At 43.9% G+C, this 19,698-nt stretch overlaps 1 long non-coding RNA gene across 1 annotated transcript; it reads left to right on the top strand.

The window, feature by feature from the left end:
• Positions 1-9,167: 9,167 nt before the first annotated feature.
• Positions 9,168-10,913, top strand: LOC107179667. Its single transcript, XR_006208409.1, has 3 exons — positions 9,168-9,308; positions 9,658-9,769; positions 10,196-10,913. It is a non-coding gene; the product is annotated as an uncharacterized LOC107179667 (long non-coding RNA).
• Positions 10,914-19,698: the final 8,785 nt, after the last annotated feature.

Raw genomic sequence — 19,698 nt, 5'->3', positions numbered from 1 at the left:
ATCTAGAATTCTTTCCATTAATGAACTGGCCCCCTCTGCCAGGTTAATTGGAGACTCACATGGTATAATAAAGGATTTCTGTACCACATCCAAGTGTGAGGAAAAGCCTGGGAAATGTAGTTTCCAGAAAAAAATAGATGGGTCATGAGAATAACAGATGAGATTATTTGAAATTGAGACCATTCCTGACAGCCGAGGACTCAAAGTTCTCGTTGTACAAGTGCCTTTCCCATGTCTTTTAGGATCTCAAGGAAGTACCTTCTGCTTTACACAACATTTGCTGCAAACTTCCATTTGACCCAGAGAATGAGTTTTCAATGCTTCAGTTGTGCAGGAGAGCTAAGAGCCTGATGTAATTCATACTAAGGGCTAAATGACTAACACCAGAGCCTGAGGGCAATGGGAGAGAGTTTGAGTGTCTGAGCTAAAATGAACAGATGACACCCCCTCCATCACCCCTACCATACACTAAGGTGGGAAGTCCCATTAGAAGGGCCTTGATTCTATTTACAGGAACATCTGAGAATCTCCCCACAGCCTTGTTTGGCTAAAGCTTTGCTACTGAAATAATTCACTATAGCTGTACCTAGCTCCAACTTTCCTTTGAATGAGTCCTCTCTCAGAGACCTCCCCCAGCTAATAATAATAAACATTTTTGGATGGCCTCAACTACGAATTTGACTGAAATGCACAAACACGTTTGAATCCAGCAGCGCACGTAGCCTCGACTGAATGATAATAGTAATGGCAACGACAGCATTGGTCAAGTTTGTGCCGGGCTCTGTGCCAATCACACTGAACAAAATTATGTCACTTAATTGTCACAACAATGCTAAAGGGAAAGCACTCTTATCATCCCCGTTTGCCTATGAGATTCCTGCAACTAAAGTGGTTGAGTTTATTTGCGCCCTGGCTGATTGACTGGAGTGTATACTCACCCCAGCTGGGGTTGCTGCTTCTCTGGAAACTGAGAGCTCTGTGACATGCGTCAACATGTAGCCCAGAACGTCCTTCCAGTGTCACGTGGCATGTCCTTGCCACTTGAACTCATACCCACACTGGTATTTGGGTATTTGCTAAGACAACAAGGGTTCCGCGGGAGCTTAGTATCTTTCTTTTCCATCTTCCCAGGAATAGTTACCAGCAAAATCTCTAGTTCTAGTGCTGGTGTTAGTTCCACTTCAGTGGCTGGATGTGGGTGGGAACGGAAAACTTAGCCGTCGTCACCTACTGAAAACGTGGCATGGAGTATTCATATTACCGGAAATGCCAGGATACAACTTTCCTTGGGCAAATCCAAAGGAAAGGAGAGAAGACAGAGGTGATTCCATCCCTCCAACCGACCCCTCCCACTCTGACATGATGGGAAGAATAAGAAGGCTGAGCATGACAGAAAACGGTGATGGCGATGAGGGTTCTCACCTCTGGGCCAACCAAGAAGGGCCTGGGATCAACCAGTTCAGCCAGAAGGAATTGGGTCCTTCCACAATATCCTAGAGCCCAGGAGGGTACCTCATAGGCCGTCACCCCTGCGCAGGGGCCTGCATTGTTATTATTTCGACCGGTTTTTATGAATGTGGCCCACACTGTGAGGAAGGGAATGCCCCCTTTCCTCAGTCTGCACAAAGACTACAACCCCAGGGCCTCCTCTCTTCCTCTGGCCCCAGTGCTCTGCACTTGGATGGGGAACCCCCTATTGACCTTTTGGAGAGAAGAGAAGGGAGAGAGTGGGCGAAGGGGTTCCAAACTCTCTTCCCTCAGCTGTGACCTTTAAGCAAGCTCTGCATTCTTGGGGCCCCCAGAGCCCACAGTAGGCTCTCCCAGGCCTTGATTTGCATATCTTCTAACTGCCTTAAACAGACCAGGGCTAGGGGAAGAGGGGGTGTGTGGCCGAGAGGAAGCTGTTGAGGTGGAAGCTATCTTTGCCTCAGACAACGAGTGCGGGAAGATGTGCCAACCAAGATGTCCGCGCTTCCCAGCGGAGGAGGGAACTGAGATTTGAAGGTGACCAGAGGGTCCTCCCACCATTGTCTGCCACAGGCCCTGAAATCCTCACCTCGCCTCACTTCAGGTGGGAGGCCTCCCGAACAGGACACGCATGATTTTTTCCTGGTTCGAGATGTGATGTCGTCTGAAGGCAGATCATATGGGTGGTTGAAATTCTGTCTTGGAGTTTGAAGGCCTGGCGTCAAGTCCAACACGTTGCCCAGTCTCCTCCAGCACCATCTGCAAGTGAAAGTAATGCCCGCCATTTTGTAGGCTTTTTGTAAGGCAAGTGAGGTATGAAGGTCAAATGTCCTGTGAATCTGTAAGGGACTGTTCTGTGTATGAGGAGACTATTATCACTATTCAAACAAGGTAATATGTTATTAGTTAGTGATACACATATCCTATACTATTAGTTAATAATATATGCAGTGAATATTTATTTAACCGACATTGCACTAAATAATTTAATGTAATAAGCTATATTTACTTAAGTGCTCATTACGTGCCAGGCACGGTTGTAGGAACTGGCAATACAGTTGAAAACAAAATCCTTGCTCTCCTGGGGCTTACTTTCTCCTGGAGGAGAGAGACAGTAAACAATTACACAAAAATAGTGAAGACAATTTCAGACATTAATGACTGCTATAAGTAAATGCTACAGAAAATGGGATGGAGAGTCTCTGGGGGTGGGGAGCATGGCAGTTTTTTATAGATGGTCGCCTTCTGAGGAGTTGACTTCTGTGCTCAGGTGGAAGAGACCGACCAAGAAGCCAACCACGTGATACAGGAGAGGTGCTCCTGGTAGAGAGAAGAGCAAGCGAAAAGGTCCTGAGGCAGAAGTGAACTTGAAGAGCGGAAAGAGGTCCCGGGGAGGGGAGGGTGGGCGGGGGGGCTGGAGCAGATCCATGAGTGGGGCTGGGACAAGAGGCTTTATGGGGCTGCCAGCAGGTGTGGCCTTGTGGGACACGGTGAGACTCTTATTGCCGGTGGAAGCCACTGGAGTGTTTCAGAGGGGAAGCAACATAATCTGATTCACATTTTAACAAGAGCCTTCTGGCTCTTGGTCGATAAGAATCCGAACGAAGCAAGAGCGAAAACCGGGAGCTCCATCAGGAGGGAACTACCAACAGTATTTCAACTGATTATCCTAACAACCTGACCGAGGATGATGTGCTATTGTCTTAATTGAGAAACTGAGGCTTCAGGGAGCCTGAGTGGTTTTAGGAAGGCCATACCCCTAGTAAGCAGCGGAGACGGGATCTGAACCCTGGGGAAGCTCTGACTCCAGAGCCTGAGTTTACAAACCTTCGGTGCATTGTTTCTCCCATCAAAAACCTCTGTAAGTCCCGTCCGATGATGCTGTTAATAGTGGCTAGCCATGCACGGAGGAGGGCACTTGTTGGGATGAGCCCTGGGTGATGTATGGAAACCAATCTGACAATAAATTTTATTTTAAAAAAATAAAGCAAAAGAAAATAAAAAGAAAAATTGTGGCTAGCCATCCGTTAGGTTAGAAGAGTCCAGCCAGGGCGGGGTTGGGGCTGGTGGGGGGGGAGGAGGAGACCAGGCAGCTGATGGTCTCCCTGCAGCAAGGAGGCTCGGCTCCACCCTCCCGTGGGCTTTCCTGCCTACGACACGGGGTCTCGTTCCCACCACCACCCCACACCCCTGCCTGCGGTCCCGATTGCGCCCCACCGAGGCCCGTGGCCGCAGGATGGCTCCCCTCCACATGTGGCTGCGAGCCACAGGGTGACGATGGGACAGCTTTGTTTTGCCCTAACAGCTGCCTCCATGGTAACAGCCTGAGGCATGACTGGAAAAGCCATTTGTAGGACTACAGAGCTGGAAGCAGGGAGCCCAGGCCGGAGGGAGAGGGGGAGCCCCGGCCCGAGAGGGGGTGGCGTCCACGCCGGAGCTGGAAGGTGCGAGGCGCACCTGTCCCTTTCTGTGGGCCTCGTCATGTCTTGTCTTTCGGTTTAGGCTCAGCAAATCCAGATGTTCTTCGACCAGCTTGGGCATATTTGGCCCAGGCCTACGCGTCTCTTCATTTTTCAGCCAGTCTGACAAATATTTGTAATAACCTCATTCTGTGAATCCCAGGACGCCTTTCAGGCTGTAGGGGGTTAATGAGAACCACCCCTGCCTGTGGAGCTTCCCAACCACCCCCCCTCACCCCCCCACCCCCACCCCTGCTACCCCTGGGCCATGCCTAGGCCAGCAGGACTTGCTGTCCAAGGGACCTCATAAGACATCCGAGGAGTCTTTTCTTAGAAACAGGAAACAGTCTTCAGCCAAGTACAAATGAACTGAAGCACCCAGAAACCTGAGGATTGCTCCAAACTCGGGAGGCCCGGAGGCAGACAGGGAGGGTTGAACTCCTGGCAGGGTCTCCCTGACTCATTTGCTCATGAATGGGATTGATCTCAGCTGTGTTCTCAGCCTTTTCTTCACTGCACTCAGACCATTATGTAAGTGCTGGTAACACATTCATTGAAATACTTTCAGCAAAAGTCTTTTCGATCCTAAGACAAAAATATGAATCAAGACAATATTACTTGTTTTTCGGAAACTCGTCAACTTTTCATTGGACGGATGCTGGATTGGGGACCTGCTTGGGCAGTTGTTTGAACAGAAGAGGATGGCATGAAATGATGATGTTTTGTTTTTTGTTTTTTTTCTTTTTTTAAATTTACATACAAATTAGCATATAGTGCAACGATGATTTCAGGAGTAGATTCCTTAGTGCCCCTTACCCACCCCACAACCCCTCCGATAACCCTCAGTTTGTTTTCCGTATTTATGAGTCCATTCTGTTTTGTCCCCCCCCCCATTTTTATATTACTTTTGTTTCCCTTCCCTTATGTTCATCTGTTTTGTCTCTTAAAGTCCTCATATGAGTGAAGTCATAGGATTTTTGTCTTTCGCTGACTAATTTCACTTAGCATCATACCCTCCAGTTCCATCCACGTAGTTCCAAATGGCAAGTTTTCCTTCTTTTTGACTGTCGAGTAATACTCCATTGTGTGTGTGTGTGTGTGTGTGTATATATATATATATATATCACATCTTCTTTATCCATTCATCCAGATGCTGTTTCTTTCCAAATACAGCAGGCGTAGTAATGGGGAGCCCCGTAAGTGGGTATTTGCTGTGGCTTATTTGTGAATCTATCGTTTCAAGGGGTAAATAAATCTATGCTCCTTGAGGATCGGGAACGAATCCCTAAGTTTGCTGTGGCATCTCCAGCACCTGGTTTGATGCCTGAAATTTGCCTCAAAAAATAAGGGCGCCTGGGTGGCTCAGACTGTTAAGTGGCAACTTCGGCTCAGGTCGTGGTCTCATGGTTTCGTGGGTTCAAGCCCCATGTCGGGCTCTGTGCTGACAGCTCAGAGTCTGGAGACTGCTTTGGATTGTGTGTCTCCCTCTCTCTCTGCCCCTCCCCTGCTCATGCTCTGTCTCTCTCAAAAATAAATAAACATTAAAAAACTAAAAAAAAGGGGGGGCTCAATGGATAAGTGACTGACTGAATGAATAAATCCATAATATTTGCTCTTGATTCATCAAGGTGAGACTAAGCCACCATTGGAGTGGGGCATATTGCTTGTCAGATATTGAGGGAAGGGGAATAGAATAGGGAAAGAGTGTGGTGTGGTGATGGGAAAGAATTTTCTTTGGGGAGTGGTGGTACGGCATTAGGAAAGGACCACGAGACTTAAAATCAGAAGAGCAAGTGTCCAATCCTGACTCTCTGAGTAGCCCTGTGACCCTCAGGCAAATTGTTCAATCTCTCTGGGCCTCGGTTTCATTGCTAAATCAAGACTTTTAATACCTACAAATATTATCGTAATAACCTTGGGATCAAATGAGACAAGAATGGGAGAGCATCTCCAACACACGGGAGAGCATATCTGCACACTTTTGAGAAGTTGGCATCTCGTCAGGTCTGGCTCTGGCTCAAGGTCTTTTCAATGCACCGTGTAATTTATTTTCCCGATAATGGCACGCACCACATATTTTCATGACTAACTAGTGTCCTACCCTCCTCCGGGTGTTCTCTCCTCCAGGCCACGCAACCAGAAAGCTTCCTCCTGTCCTGGTGCATGGGCTTCTCTTGGCTGGGTCGCTTCACAGAGTGGGCCCGGCCTTTCCTCTATGGTGACTCTAATTCTCGATGCAAGGGTCTGAGAGGGGGCCTCATAAGAGCTTCAGAATGTCTCCTCACCTGTTGTCGGAGCTACGGAGTGTCAGCACTGACAGAACTTTGCATGTGTGTGCTTTTCTCTAAAATTGGGCCTGGGACCAGCATTAAGGATTGTGCAGGGTCCCTTCCTTTATGAGCAGCAAATCAGGCAGGAAGGAGAGCCATGCTGTGGGCCCGGCCCTCCTTGGGCCTCGCACTTGTCTGCCTATCCCTACCACCACCGCCTACACAGAAGCGCCCGTGACAAGTCATCTGGAAGCAGCCCCCTCCCCCTCCCATGGCACTAGGGCTTTCCGAGGAGCTCGCCAGCTGAGGGAGTGGTTTCTGTGGTATTGTTGCCACAGCTCATTTTCCATTAGGGTCACCAGGCAACCACCAGGAAGCGACAACTCCTGACGTAAACCCTGCTTCGCCCAGCGAGAAGCTCTGTATCCCATTACTAACCCTGGGCTGGATGTGCCAAAGGCGCGTTGCTGGCGAGGGCGGATGGAGGCTTCCAGAGACCAGCTCTCAGCAATGTTGGTGCAGCTGTGAGGCTGGGCTGAGGGAGTGAGGGAGGGTTGGGTGACTCAGGTAGAGGCAGCAAGGTTTCAAACCAGACACTGATCCCAAATGAAACATTCTCCTTTGTCCCATTCTGACTGGACCTTTTTTTTTTCTTTCTCTTTTTAGGGTGTCACCTAGGAAATACACTGCTGTGTTCTTTTGAAATAAATGATGCTAACATCTCATTTTTGTGTGGTGATTGACAGTGTTTAAGGCAGTTGTGTTTCCACAGTTGAAATTTATCCTTCAATCAGCTGTTTGAGGTAAGTACGGTATGGTCTTTATTTGAGAGATGGGGAAACTGAGGCCCCGAGAGCAATGTCCTAGGCCAGTGTTGTATCAATGAGTAATTATTGACTGAGACCAATCAGGACTTCTTCCCACATCATGCTGTGGTGTTCATCTATCCTCCTTTCTCAAAGATCCTGCTCTCCTTGACAAAATTAGTTAATTAATCTGGTCCTTTATGCTTATAGAGTGTCTGCTACATGCCATGTATTAGTAAAGCATCAAATACAACATGCAACCACCCTGTCCTCGTGGTACTGAAATTCTGAGAGGTGATTAGTACATGCATGTGAAATTTCAGGTGCAGGTAAGAACACTGGCGAAAAGTTCAGCAGGGTCGGAGGTGGGGGAGAGCCTCTGTTTTATGCAGGGTGAGCCGAGAAAGCCTGCCAAGAAGTCGCCATGGGATCAGAGCCCGAGAGAAGTGAGGAAGCCCCTGGGGTGGTTCTAGGGCACCTGCCGGACGACAGCACAGACCACAGTACGTGCCCCTCGGCTCTCCAAGGTAGGTGTCATTACCCCCGGGAGAGATAAAAACCCTCAGAGCCGCTTGCTCAAGTCCCACAGCTATCAGGAGGGGAAAGAGGGTGCGGATCAAGGTCTGTCTTCAAAGCTCTGCTCCTAACCACCGTCAGTTTCAGGCAGGAAATCTTAACAGGTGGGGAGATATTTGGGGCAGGTCCTCTGCACTCAGATTCCTCGGAAAACACTTGGTGTTTGCCAATGCCACCGACGTGATGTCACCAAGGCACATACTGGCATAATAAAAACTGGCCTGCTTTTATTATTTGACTTAGTTTTTATTTCATGTTTATATTTCCTAGTGGGCAACCGACCAGAGCCCAGCGATTACAGTCAACGTCACGTGCCTTATAGCGAGAGAGACTGGGCTAGGGATAATCGTTCTTTAAATGTCACCGTATGCCAGGCACTGTTAAGTGCTTTATATCTAGTATCTCACTTAATTTTCACAAACAGCCTGTGAAACAGATACTAGCTTCATCTTCATTTGAGAGATGATGAACTTGAGTTGAGGATCCGGTAAATCTTACATTACTGAGACGTGTCTGATTTACATTCAACTCACCTCTTACACCATAAACCGGGCTCTCGAGCCCTAAGGAATGGGTACAGCAAATCTTGAGTGTCAAGGGCTGACAGAGAGGAGGCCTAAGGGGAGAAAGGCAGGGAGACTGTGCGTCTGCTTTGTTGGGGGTCACGTATTTATCCAATACACCCAAATGGAGTAAATTGGGACTGGTTGGGAGTGAAACCTTTTTTCTCCAGAACTGCACTCTAGAATTATAAAGAGCAATTCATCAATCCAGGAAGAATGCAGGGCAAACCCCTGTCACACTTGACATTTGATTTTTAAATGTCCACCTTTTGGGGGGGAGGGGTATTAAAATATGGGCTTATTGATAACCCATGAGAATATCAAGAACAAGGGTGAAGACGATGAAAACATCCCTAATCTTCCTACTCAGAGACAACCACCATCCCCATTCTGATAGGTCAGTGTTCTAGCTTCTGTGTAAGCCTCCTTAAAACGTACTTTAGTCGAAACAGTTCTTTACATAGAATGGTGCAAGATCACCTCTTTCTTGTGAATTGAGCTGTACCCCCGTCCCCAGCTGCACACGCACAGAAACAGCTATGGCTCAGGCTGCAGCGGCCTCCTTTTCCCTTTTGCTTATCACCTTGAGTTCCACAGGAGTGTGTGGTAAAGCCAGGCCCCAACTGGGCCCTGCTGTCTCTGGAAGGATTTCAGCTGACCCTGAGCTCTGGCACAGCCAAAGGGCATCCGCCTCTGCTACCGAGCCATACATTTCCCCTGACAGGAGCTCCTCTTAGACCTCCCTAGACAGCAGACATCGCGAGCAGACAGCAAGATTCACGGCTGTCTGGCTTCTCCCTGTCCTCCCCCAGATGGGCTGAAGCCAGATGACAGAGCATGAGACCCGAGGAGGAACAGCCTGGGGGTCGACGGCACGCCAAGCAGAAGTGGACAATATCTGGTCCCAGCTCACGCCTTGGCTTAATCGCAACCACATGAGCAAACTCAGGGCTGCACAGCACAGTTGTAATTGGAATAGAGTGTCCTCTGGGAGACTGTTGGGGATGAAGCTGTTCACCGCATGAGACGACGCACTGCTCCAGATATCATCCATTTACCGACGATCGTAATGGTGGCTAATGTTTACTGCGTGCCTATCGTGCCCCCGGCACAGCGTTCAATACCCTGGGAGGATCACCTCATTAGTTCTCATAACACATCGCACAGGTAGGTATGACTGCTCTCCTCATCTTGGACACGAAGATGTGGAAGGCTCAGAGAGAGTCGGTAGGGTGTCCAAGGTCACCGAGCTGGTACGTGATGGAGCTGTGGCTTGAAACAAAGCAGTTTTACTGTAGATCCTAGGCCTCTCACTTAGGTTTGATTTCATTCATTCACTCACTCATTTAATTGTCCACTCACTCACTCATTTAATCATTCATTCATTCACTCATTCACTCACTCATTTAATCCATCATTCATTCGTTCACTAAGTATGCTAATTCAAGCCACGATCCTCTCTCACCTAGACAGCAGGTGGTAATAACTTCCTACGTGTTGCCTCTCTCTAACACAGAGAGTTTCCACCTTGCCTGCATCTTGGAATGACCTGGGAAAGTTTTACTACTGCAGGTACCTGGTCCCAGAGCTACTAATTTAACTCATCTGAGATGTGGTCCACTCATAAGGTAAGAGAGATATATATGTATAAGCTCTAAACATGTCCCTCTTGTGCTAACAATATATTCCTGGAGAAAGGCCCAGGCTCTTAACGTGGCTATATTACACGGCTCTTTGGCATGTGGCCCCTCCCTCCTTAGCAGCCCCCTTTTATACAGCTCTTTCTCTCACTCAGCACATTGCCTCTCTGGCTTTCTTGACTTCTGGGAACGTTCATGCTTCTTTCTGCCTTAGGGTCTTTACATGCCGATCACAATTCTCTTCCCCGTCTGTCTGGTTGCCTCCTTCTTGTTCTTCTGGTCTTAACTTGATACAGCTGATCACAAAAATGGCCATAATTCTCCACCCCTCCTCTAGCTGCACTTTTTGCCATGTGACTTTGCAGCTCTTTCCATTGAAAGCCGGATTCTCTTTTCCTGCCCTTTGAATCTGAGGTGGCCATGCAACCTGCCTTGATCGATAGAATCCTGCAGAAGAAATGTTGTGCCAGTTCTGAGCCTGAGCCTTGCAGGCTTCTGCTTGCTATCCTGGAACCCCACCATCACCACGTGAATGACCCTGGTCTGCCCTCCTGGAGGATCATAGCTGAGGCCATCCCAGACCAACCAACCTGGCCCACAAACTCACGAGGAAGCCTGGCTGAGATCAGAGCCCGGGCCAGACCCACAGGACCTTTCAGTTGATCTACAGACTTGTGGGCAATGATAAATGGTGGTTATTTTAAGCCACTAACTTTGGGTTGATTTGTTATGCAACAGTAGGTAGCTGATACACTTCAATATAATTTCCTATTTCTCTTTGAGCCTAAATCGGGTTCTCCCTTTATCCACTCTCATAGCACCTTATACTTGTCAATTGTATAATGGATGACAATGCTTATCAGAACTAAAAATTGTGTAAATAATACTTTTTTCTCTCTCTGATTAGAGTTTAAGCCCCATGAGATCAGAGACCACATTTGATTCGCTCCCTGAAATATTCCTACCATCTGGCATTATTTTATACACGGTATATGCTACACTTGATCTTAACCAAGAGGCCGAGAAGTGATACACATGGTAAATGCTAAATAAATACTTGTCAGAAGACAAACGCAAGGATGAATTCATATGCTCACTAAACATGTCCTAAGTACTTTCTCCATTTTGGGTACCATGCAAGATGTTAAAGATATCAAAATGAATAAGGCATAGTCTTTGTTCTTAAGGAAATTCACGGTTTAAAAGCTGGGACATGAACATGTAAATAAAAATTGTAGGCCACGTTAATAAGTGTAATTGAGGGTGGTTAGCGTGTTGATAAGAGCAGGATAGATCAGTGGGTTGAATAAATCTGGAGAAAAGAAGTTCCTGGAAAATGGTTTATGGAGTAAATATTCTAAATGATGATTCTACATCTGACGAGTGTGTGGCAATGGGCGTTCAAAGGCCATAAGTGGTATTGCCATTGGAAATAGGACTTTTCAGAATGATTAACGGAGCTTGCTAAATTTCCATACAAGCCAAAATGCAAACTTCCCTTGAATTACATAACAGTGGCATTTATGGAAAACTCAAAACACATAAAACCATGTTTTAAAACTGTATGAAAATGAGATCCTTGGTGTTTATATGTAAATGCAATTAAGTATTAGGCTCAGATACTTACAAATAGGTTTTCGCCCATATGACTGCAGGGGCATTTGAAAAGTATCTGGAATGTGGGGTAATTTTTCGTTGCATGGTCATGTCCTATACATTCCGTGATCGGCATCTGTGGCCATTGCCCACTAAATGGCAGTAACATCCCCTCTCGATATTGTGACAGCCGCAAATTCACTTCAAATTTCAGAGACTGTTTTACCAACGTGGAGCTACATCTGCACTGAACTACTCAGGTTAAAAAAAAAAATTACTTTGAGAAATTAGCGTTAACGTTTTATGGAACAGTGTTATTTAAAAAACGTACGCTATCTATGCACATGTTCTCACACTTCCAAATTACTTGGGTATTGTGGCAAAAGATGAGTCAACACTTTCTTGAGGGAGAAAGAAAGAATCCACTCCATTTCTCTCTTGGGAAGCAAATAACCTTACCATCTGAGCTGTTCACCGAAGCATGTGGACTGGAAGTCCAGCATACCTGTATTTCCACAGCACTACAACCTGGCTAAAAACTCACTTCGTGGTTCTGAGTCAACAACAGCACAAAAACATGTAAAAATTGCCTGGGGACTTATCTTGAAGAGAGCAATTCCACATTAATTTTTACAGATTAGTGAAGAATCCTAGTTGGTATACGTTTGTAAGCATTTCACAAATCATTTTAAAAGGTATATAATCAATGAGCCGATATTTGAGTACCTACAGTATGTGAAATCACTGTCCTAGCCGTTCTGAGAATCCAAAGAATCCTACTAAGTGTTTCTGATCTTTAAGGAACCGAAAAATCTAAATTTGGTAATAGGATATAATCATGCAAAATTTACGGAAACACAAGCTGCAAATACCTAATGAGTGGTACAGAACCCAAGGGCTTTAGAAGTTCAAGGGCAAAGAGAATTGGAATGACCAAGGAAGTTTCCCCAGAGGCTGGAGCAGGCCCTAAAGATAGATATGAGCCAAATAAGAAAATTAGGGAGGGCATTCCAGTGGAAGCGATGGCATGGGAAAAGAAAGGAGTCATACAATATGAATGTCATATTCTAGAAATTATGAGTAGACTCATCTGGCCAGAGTCACACTAGGTAGTAGCTAATAAGGTACATTGTAAATTAGAGCCAGATAGCTAAGCATCTTTAATACCACACTAAGATATCAGAATTGGTGTTCTAAGGAAAGAGGGGTTATTAAACATTTTGATCAGGAATTATTTAGGTATTGGGAGAAACCCTTTCTTTTTCTCCCTTCACTTATATTTAATTGTGAATAAACTTCTAGTGCAGAAATACTTCTGGCCTCATAATACCCTAATTCAATTCTCCCACCCCCGTCGGGAGAGGGGAATTACTTTTCTGATTGAGAATTTGAGAGATAAATCTGACTTTTACAGGGATAGGTCCACATGGAGAGACCTGCGTCCAAATGTGCTTGTGATGGGGTAAGCCAAGCCTGCCTAATTCAGAATCATGTGCTAGCATTCCCTTTTTTTTCTTTTTAATGTTTTTATTTATTTTTGAGACAGAGAGAGACAGAGCATGAGCAGGGGAGAGGCAGAGAGAGAGGGAGACATAGAATCCGAAGCAGGCTCCAGGCTCTGAGCTGTCAGCACAGAGCCTGACGCCAGGCTTGAACTCACAGACTGTGAGATCATGACCTGAGCTGAAGTCGGATGCTCAACCAACTGAGCCACCCAGGCGCCCCCAGATGCTAGCATTCTTAGTTGACTACAAACCTTGGTTGCATTCTCCCAAATAGATTTTATCTGCATTAAAAGTGACATGCTGATTGCTACTTTCTGACTCCTGTGTTTTTTTTTTTTTTGTTTTTTGTTTTATATTAATTCTAACTTGGGTGAAGATGGTTGGTGCTTATTAGCCTCTACCTCATGGATAAAATCTCCATTTAAACAGACAGAGAGGAAAAGCCTCACCAATTCAAAGACCCTAAAAATGATTCACCAATGAAAGCTTGTATCTGATAAACTTTAGACTTAGCAATTAGGTTGGCACTGGAATAGTCAAGGTCCTAGGGCAGCAAAGGGAGAAATTTCAGGATGCCTGAGATCAGGTGTTAACTCACTATGGCCCACCTGGTCACATCAGGCCCATCACCTGTTTTTCTAAATAAAGTTTTATTGGAACACAACCATATTTATTCATTTGCATATAATCCATGGCTGCCATAGAATTTAGATATACTAACCATTATGTTAATTTAGATCTATTCATCAAAACTGAGTAGTTATAACAGAGACTATATGCTCTGCAAACCCTCAAATTGCTTCTGATTTCAGAATGGTCATTGAGAATCAGATGCCATTTATACATATTTAATTTTAGTTTGCAAAAGCAGAGTCTACCACATTGAAAATTTGAGGTATATTATGAAGGGAAAGGAAAGGTCTTACTCATTATTTCTATCAGAGTACTGAATGTTAAGAGATAATCTTCCAAATAACCATAACTAACCTCATCAATTCATTCTGTCCATGAAGTTCATTCTTGGGCTGCTAGATGTTGGATTCAGTCTGTGTTCTTGAATTCATCTGCTCTTGAACGAAAAACACTTTAGGTTTTAAGCTCTGAAGCCCACACTTGGGATTTTCTACTCTGAAATTGCACTACTGAACAGTGGAATCCTTTGCATGAGGCTCTGAGATTGTCGTTTGTTGAACACATAAGAAAAGGCTGTGAGCCTTCATGTAAGCAGAAAATATTTGTGGATGAAATTAAAGTGATCATAGCTTGTGTCCGTAATTTATACAGTCATCAATAACAGCCAAATGGAGGCTATTACAGTCATCAATAATAGCCAAATGCAAACTTTTCTATTGGAGGAGAATACACAGCTATTTCATAAGGGTTTGACAAATGTTTCTCCTGAAGATAAGAACATATTGTAGAGAGTGAAGACATTAATAGATCTCCAAGTACTTTTAATTCATAAAGTGTACAATCTCCGAAACATTTATATTAATGACATTTTGCCTACGTAAAATTATCCTTTGATTTAACAACTCTCCCCCTGCAGCTCCGGAAATATCACCGAGCTAATTAAAAAGTACAGACCATACCGAGTATACCTAGCCAGTTCTAGTATTTGCCTTTGTATTAGATGAAAGGATAAATCTTCGTGATTGTCCAGGACTTTCTGGGAAATCTCCAAAATAATTTGATATGTCAACTTGCTTAAGCCAAGGTGTCCGGCTAAACGGTCAGATGCTGTTCTGGATGTGTCTGTGGGGATGTGTTTGTTTGGCTGAGATTAACATTTAAATGGTGGATTTTGAGCAAAGCAGATTGCTGTCTATAATGTGGGTGGGCCACAACTAATCGGTTGGAGGCTTGACTGGAACAAAGGGCTGACCTCTCTGGAGCAACAGGGAATTCTGTCAGCAGATAGCCTTTGGATTTGAACTGCAGTTCTTCCCTGGGTCTCCAGCCTGCTGGCTCCCGTTCCTGTTGTTCTTGACGGACAAGAACACATTTCATCATTATGCAAACACTGTCTCTGCTACTATGGCCTTAATTACCCATGTTAACTGTAACTTGCAACTAAATCACTTCTACTTTTATTGGAAAAAAACTGGGAAGTAGATGGTTGATAATTATCTGTTCATTTGCAAGCATTTTAGCAGACTTGCAAAGGCATAACATGGTACCACTTCCTGTAGCCACTTTTGTCTTTCTGAAATGGTAAAAATGAATATATTCGATAATGTGACTCGGAGGTTTATTCACTCCACACCATATAAAAGAAACAAAGGTGTATAAATTATGATATATGGTATGATCAATGTTTTAGCAGTCTCTCTTACTTAGAAATTACCCAGGTATATGAAAAATAACCATCAATTAATTTAATATCAGTCCTAGTTAACAAAGAACCTTGGCAGTTATTTTTAAGTTGAAACATTATAGAACATGTTACAACTTTGTAGACGTTATATTTTAATTTAGTTGAACACATAGTGTTACAATTTTCATAATTGTAATTAATGTAGGTGAAATATTGGCTTATTTGATCAGTAAGCCAATGAAAGAACTTTAGGAAGATCAGAATAACTAGTTTCTTCATGAAAAATAATCCAAGCCTTATAAAAATAAAATATATGGTTATATTATACTTAATACCAGTAAAACTAGGGTTTAATAGTATGGATGTTTTCAGATAAAAAGACCAAACCAGCATGGATTCACCTTAATTACATAAATTTGGATTTTTACATAAAAATGTTTTTGAGCTAGCAATTTCCATAAGAAGGAATTTTTATTCCTATAAAAATAAAAGTATGAGGTGTTTCCTTTCTTCATTTTCTAGGAAAATGTTCCTAATTCTGGAAAAAGATTTGCATAGACACTTACTGTTCTCTCTAAACTAATTAAAATACATCTCCTTTAATTTAAAGTACTTTATGTTTGGGGCCCCTGGGTGGCTCAGTGGGTTAAGTGTCCGACTTCAGCTCAGGTCCTGATCTCACGGTTTGTGAGTTCGAGCCCCGCATCAAGCTCTGTGCTGATGGCTCTGAGCCTGGAGCCTGCTTCGGATTCTGTGTCTCCTTCTCTCTCTGGCCCTCCCCCAACTTGTGCTCTGTCTCTCTCTGACTCTTAAAAATAAATAAATGTAAAAATAAAAAATAAAAAAATAAAGTACTTTATGTTCTAATTTCTTAATATACTTAAGAGGCAGAAAAATAGTTCACATTTACACACTGAGAGATAAAGACTTTCCACACTTACAGATGCAGCTTTACAACTTCAGCCATAGGTCAAAGTAACCACAAAAACTCACCAGACTAGATCTCAAAGATTTATTCTCCTTCTCAGAGGGCATATAGTATTTATCTGAGCTCATAAGTAGACAGGAAGACAAAAGTTAATAAACCAGAATCTCTACTGTGTCCCACCTTAGAATAGATCCCCGTCGTTCAAGAGAGATCATCAAAGGGTCAGATGATAAGGCTGGGTTGCCAACCAGTGCTGACATTTTTGGGGAAGAACTTCTCAGCCATGCACAAGTCCGAGGCAGAACCAAGCTTGGTTAATGACGGTAGCAAAAACAGAAACACAGAATTAAATTAAAAAGAAAAAAAAAAAGACTGGGAAAAGAGGGCAGGATAAGACGTAGTGTCACTAGAGACAAGACTTACTGTAAGAACCAAGAAAAGACCTTCTTGGGCTTAATCCGTGAAATGGACAATTACAGTTTAATTGGCTCTGTGGGCATCTCATTGGGCCCTCCCAACTGTTAAAGAACAATTGTCAAGAAGTTAAAAACCTGACTCTCATTCAAATAGAGAAGGACTGCTTTGCAAACTTTATCCATGTTTATTCATTATTGAGGGAACCGTTAAGAATGTGCACTTGGTTCAGAGAAGACAGCTTTGAGGATCTAGGTATTTTATAGGCATTAAAAAGAAGGAACGTTAGCATAAGATTGCTAGAATAGATACCAAATTGGTTAATGTCCTACAGGGCAGTAAACTGTAACCTTTGGGATTAACTTCTTCATCAGACAGAAATATTCTCATTAATGCAAACTTTACCATGTCTGGGTTCTAATCAAATTGTAATAGGAAAGTCAAAAGTAAACAAATTCCCCAAGAAATGAAATCATCCTTGGGTTGGCCTATTAAACAAAGCTTCTGTATGATATTGAAAGAAAATACTGCCCTCCCCTTTGATTTTTTCCAGGGTTTGGACAAGTTTTCCTACTATTTTATTGCCCCTGTTCTGTTTGTATGACTCAAAGGTTTTGATTTTGCAAAGTATTCCAGTTCCTCTTGAATTTCCTGAGCTGGCTTGATCCCCAGAGATCAAGCATTATAGACATAAGTATTTAAATTTCTCTTCTAGCCTTTGAGTTTTTAATATTTCCATTGATGATGATTATAATAATTCCAATAACAATTCCACTTTATTCTCTATCATCCCAAGATAATGGTATATTCTTTTAATAATAAAGACTCTGCTTCTTTTTCATTTGTTTATGTAAACAATCTATTCTTTTCTGGAAGAAGCTTAGGACTCTGAAATTTATGACCTTCTATCAGTAGCTGATCTAGGACAAACTTCACTGGTTTAAAAATTTAAAGCTAGCATCTCACATAACAATGTGCTGTCGCACAAATGCAAGGTAGCTACCTTCAAAGTTTAAAATCTAGACTGACTTTCTGGACTGAGCAGCCAACATTGCCCTGCAGTGTCCCTTCCTCAATCTGGCCCCAGCAACTCTCTGTTCTACCACAATGCCCAAAGGGGTGGATAAGCAGGACTCTTTCCTTTGATCAAATCCGTGCCAGAATCAGCACAGCTTGTACACATTTACCAAGCACCACCTCCCCTCCATTTGTTTGGCATTTTGCTAAGGTCTGTGGGTGCTAAGACAAGCTACTCACCTGCAGACAAAACTACCGTAAACTACAGTGACTTACAAAGGTCAAAATCCCATATGCTTTACTTCTAAAGCCTAAGGCCGAAATTCGCCTTCACAAGTTGCTCTAGTTAAAAGCCAACCACACAACTATGAAAACCAGCCCCATGGCAGAAGGTCAGAACCTCACAATACCCACGGTTGCTAAAATCTATGGCCTGAAGCCTTCAATCAAGGACCCATTGAAGCCCTAATCTACAGCTATTAGTTTTCCAAATCACAATCCTTGTTTATTTCTGAACATTTCCACCCCAATAAACAAGATGTTGGGGTTCACAGGGAAAGTAAATAGCTTCCCATTTTTTCTTGCTCCAGTTTAGACACGAAGTCTATGGAGCAGTTTAGACACGCCGCCTATGGAGTCAACAGGCTGCAGATTAATGCAATGGCTTTATTATTAAAGAAGCAGTTGGATGGGGCGCCTGGGTGGCTTGGTTGGTTTGGCGTCCGACTTCGGCTCAGGTCATGATCTCGCGGTCCGTGAGTTCGAGCCCCACGTCGGGCTCTGTGCGGACAGCTCAGAGCGTGGAGCCTGTTTCAGATTCTGTGTCTCCCTCTCTCTCTGCCCCTCCTCTGTTCATGCTCTGTCTCTCTCTGTCTCAAAAATAAATAAATGAAAAAAAAGAAGCAGTTGGAGAACATGGCTTAGGTGTGAGGGTCCTATGGTCTTGCTAGAGAGTCTCTGCATTGTATGAACCCTTCCTCCTCCCACTGCCCTCAAACAGAAGGCTGAGTTTATAGAAATTGCATTGGTGGCCGAGGGAGCATGAGTGGGGTATGCCGGACTACATAGCTGAGGTATACCTGCGTAAGTTACTCTTCTGGAAAATGAAGGAGAGAAAGGAAGGTGGGAATGTCCCCTAATAGCTCATGAAGTCCAACATGAGGCACAGGGAACTAGACCCCATTTTTTAGACCAGGACCTTGGAACAAAGAACATTTCTTAGATCAGGACCTTAGGACGGGCCCTGGGATCCTTGCATTTCCCATTCATGCATTATTTGTTCCTTTGTTCATTCAAAAATACTGATATTTTACTACGTGCTCCACATTGTATTAGAAACTGGAAAACAACAATAAATAAGACTTGCCTGGCTCCAGCTCTCATAAAATTCCCAACCTAATGTGAAAAACAGAAATTGAACAAATGCTTACCCACATCAGGATTGCCAAAATGCAAGAAAACACAGGGCTCTCAGGGACTTTTCTTTTGAAAATGAAAGAAAATCCAAATCAAAGTGGCTTAAGCAAAAAAAAAAAAAAAGGGGGGGGGTGTTATTTGCTCACATAATTAGAAAGTTGAAATCTGTAGGCCTATCTGGCAATAGGGGTTCCAAAGCCATCTGAATCTGTTTATCTTTCTCCATCTCACAGCTCTGTTCCTACTGTGTAGATGCCATTTTCAGAAAGTTTGTAGATACAGTAGCTTTACATCTCAACTTTAAGCCCAGTGGAAAACAGTGAGAATCTTTTTTCCAGCATTCTCAGATAAATATCTAATCCGGTAATAAACCCACCTCTATACCAATCTTTTTTGGCTTAGGCCTAGACTCCATAGATCCCCACCAGAAGGAGACTGTGGTCTGTGAGTGAGGGGTGCGTGGTTCCCCAGAAATGATGGAATAGGCTTATTATTGGAAAATTGAATGGGTACAGGAGCACAAAAGCCACAGATGTTCACTATGACTGACTTAGTCTGGGGACAACACAGAAGGTTTCTTTTTGGGAGACATGGTGTTTGTGATCTGAAAGATGCGTAGAAGTTGGATATGTTTGAGAGAAGGTGAAAAACATTCCAGTTGAGGGAACAGCATATGAAAGCTTGCTAAGGGGTGTGGTAGGGCAGAACATGGTGAACTTCAGGC

Source organism: Panthera tigris, chromosome D1 (assembly GCF_018350195.1).
Source record: "Panthera tigris isolate Pti1 chromosome D1, P.tigris_Pti1_mat1.1, whole genome shotgun sequence".
NCBI classification, from domain to species: Eukaryota; Metazoa; Chordata; class Mammalia; order Carnivora; family Felidae; genus Panthera; species Panthera tigris.
Note: the sequence above shows the minus strand (reverse complement) of the source record. Positions and strands in the feature narration are given on the sequence as shown.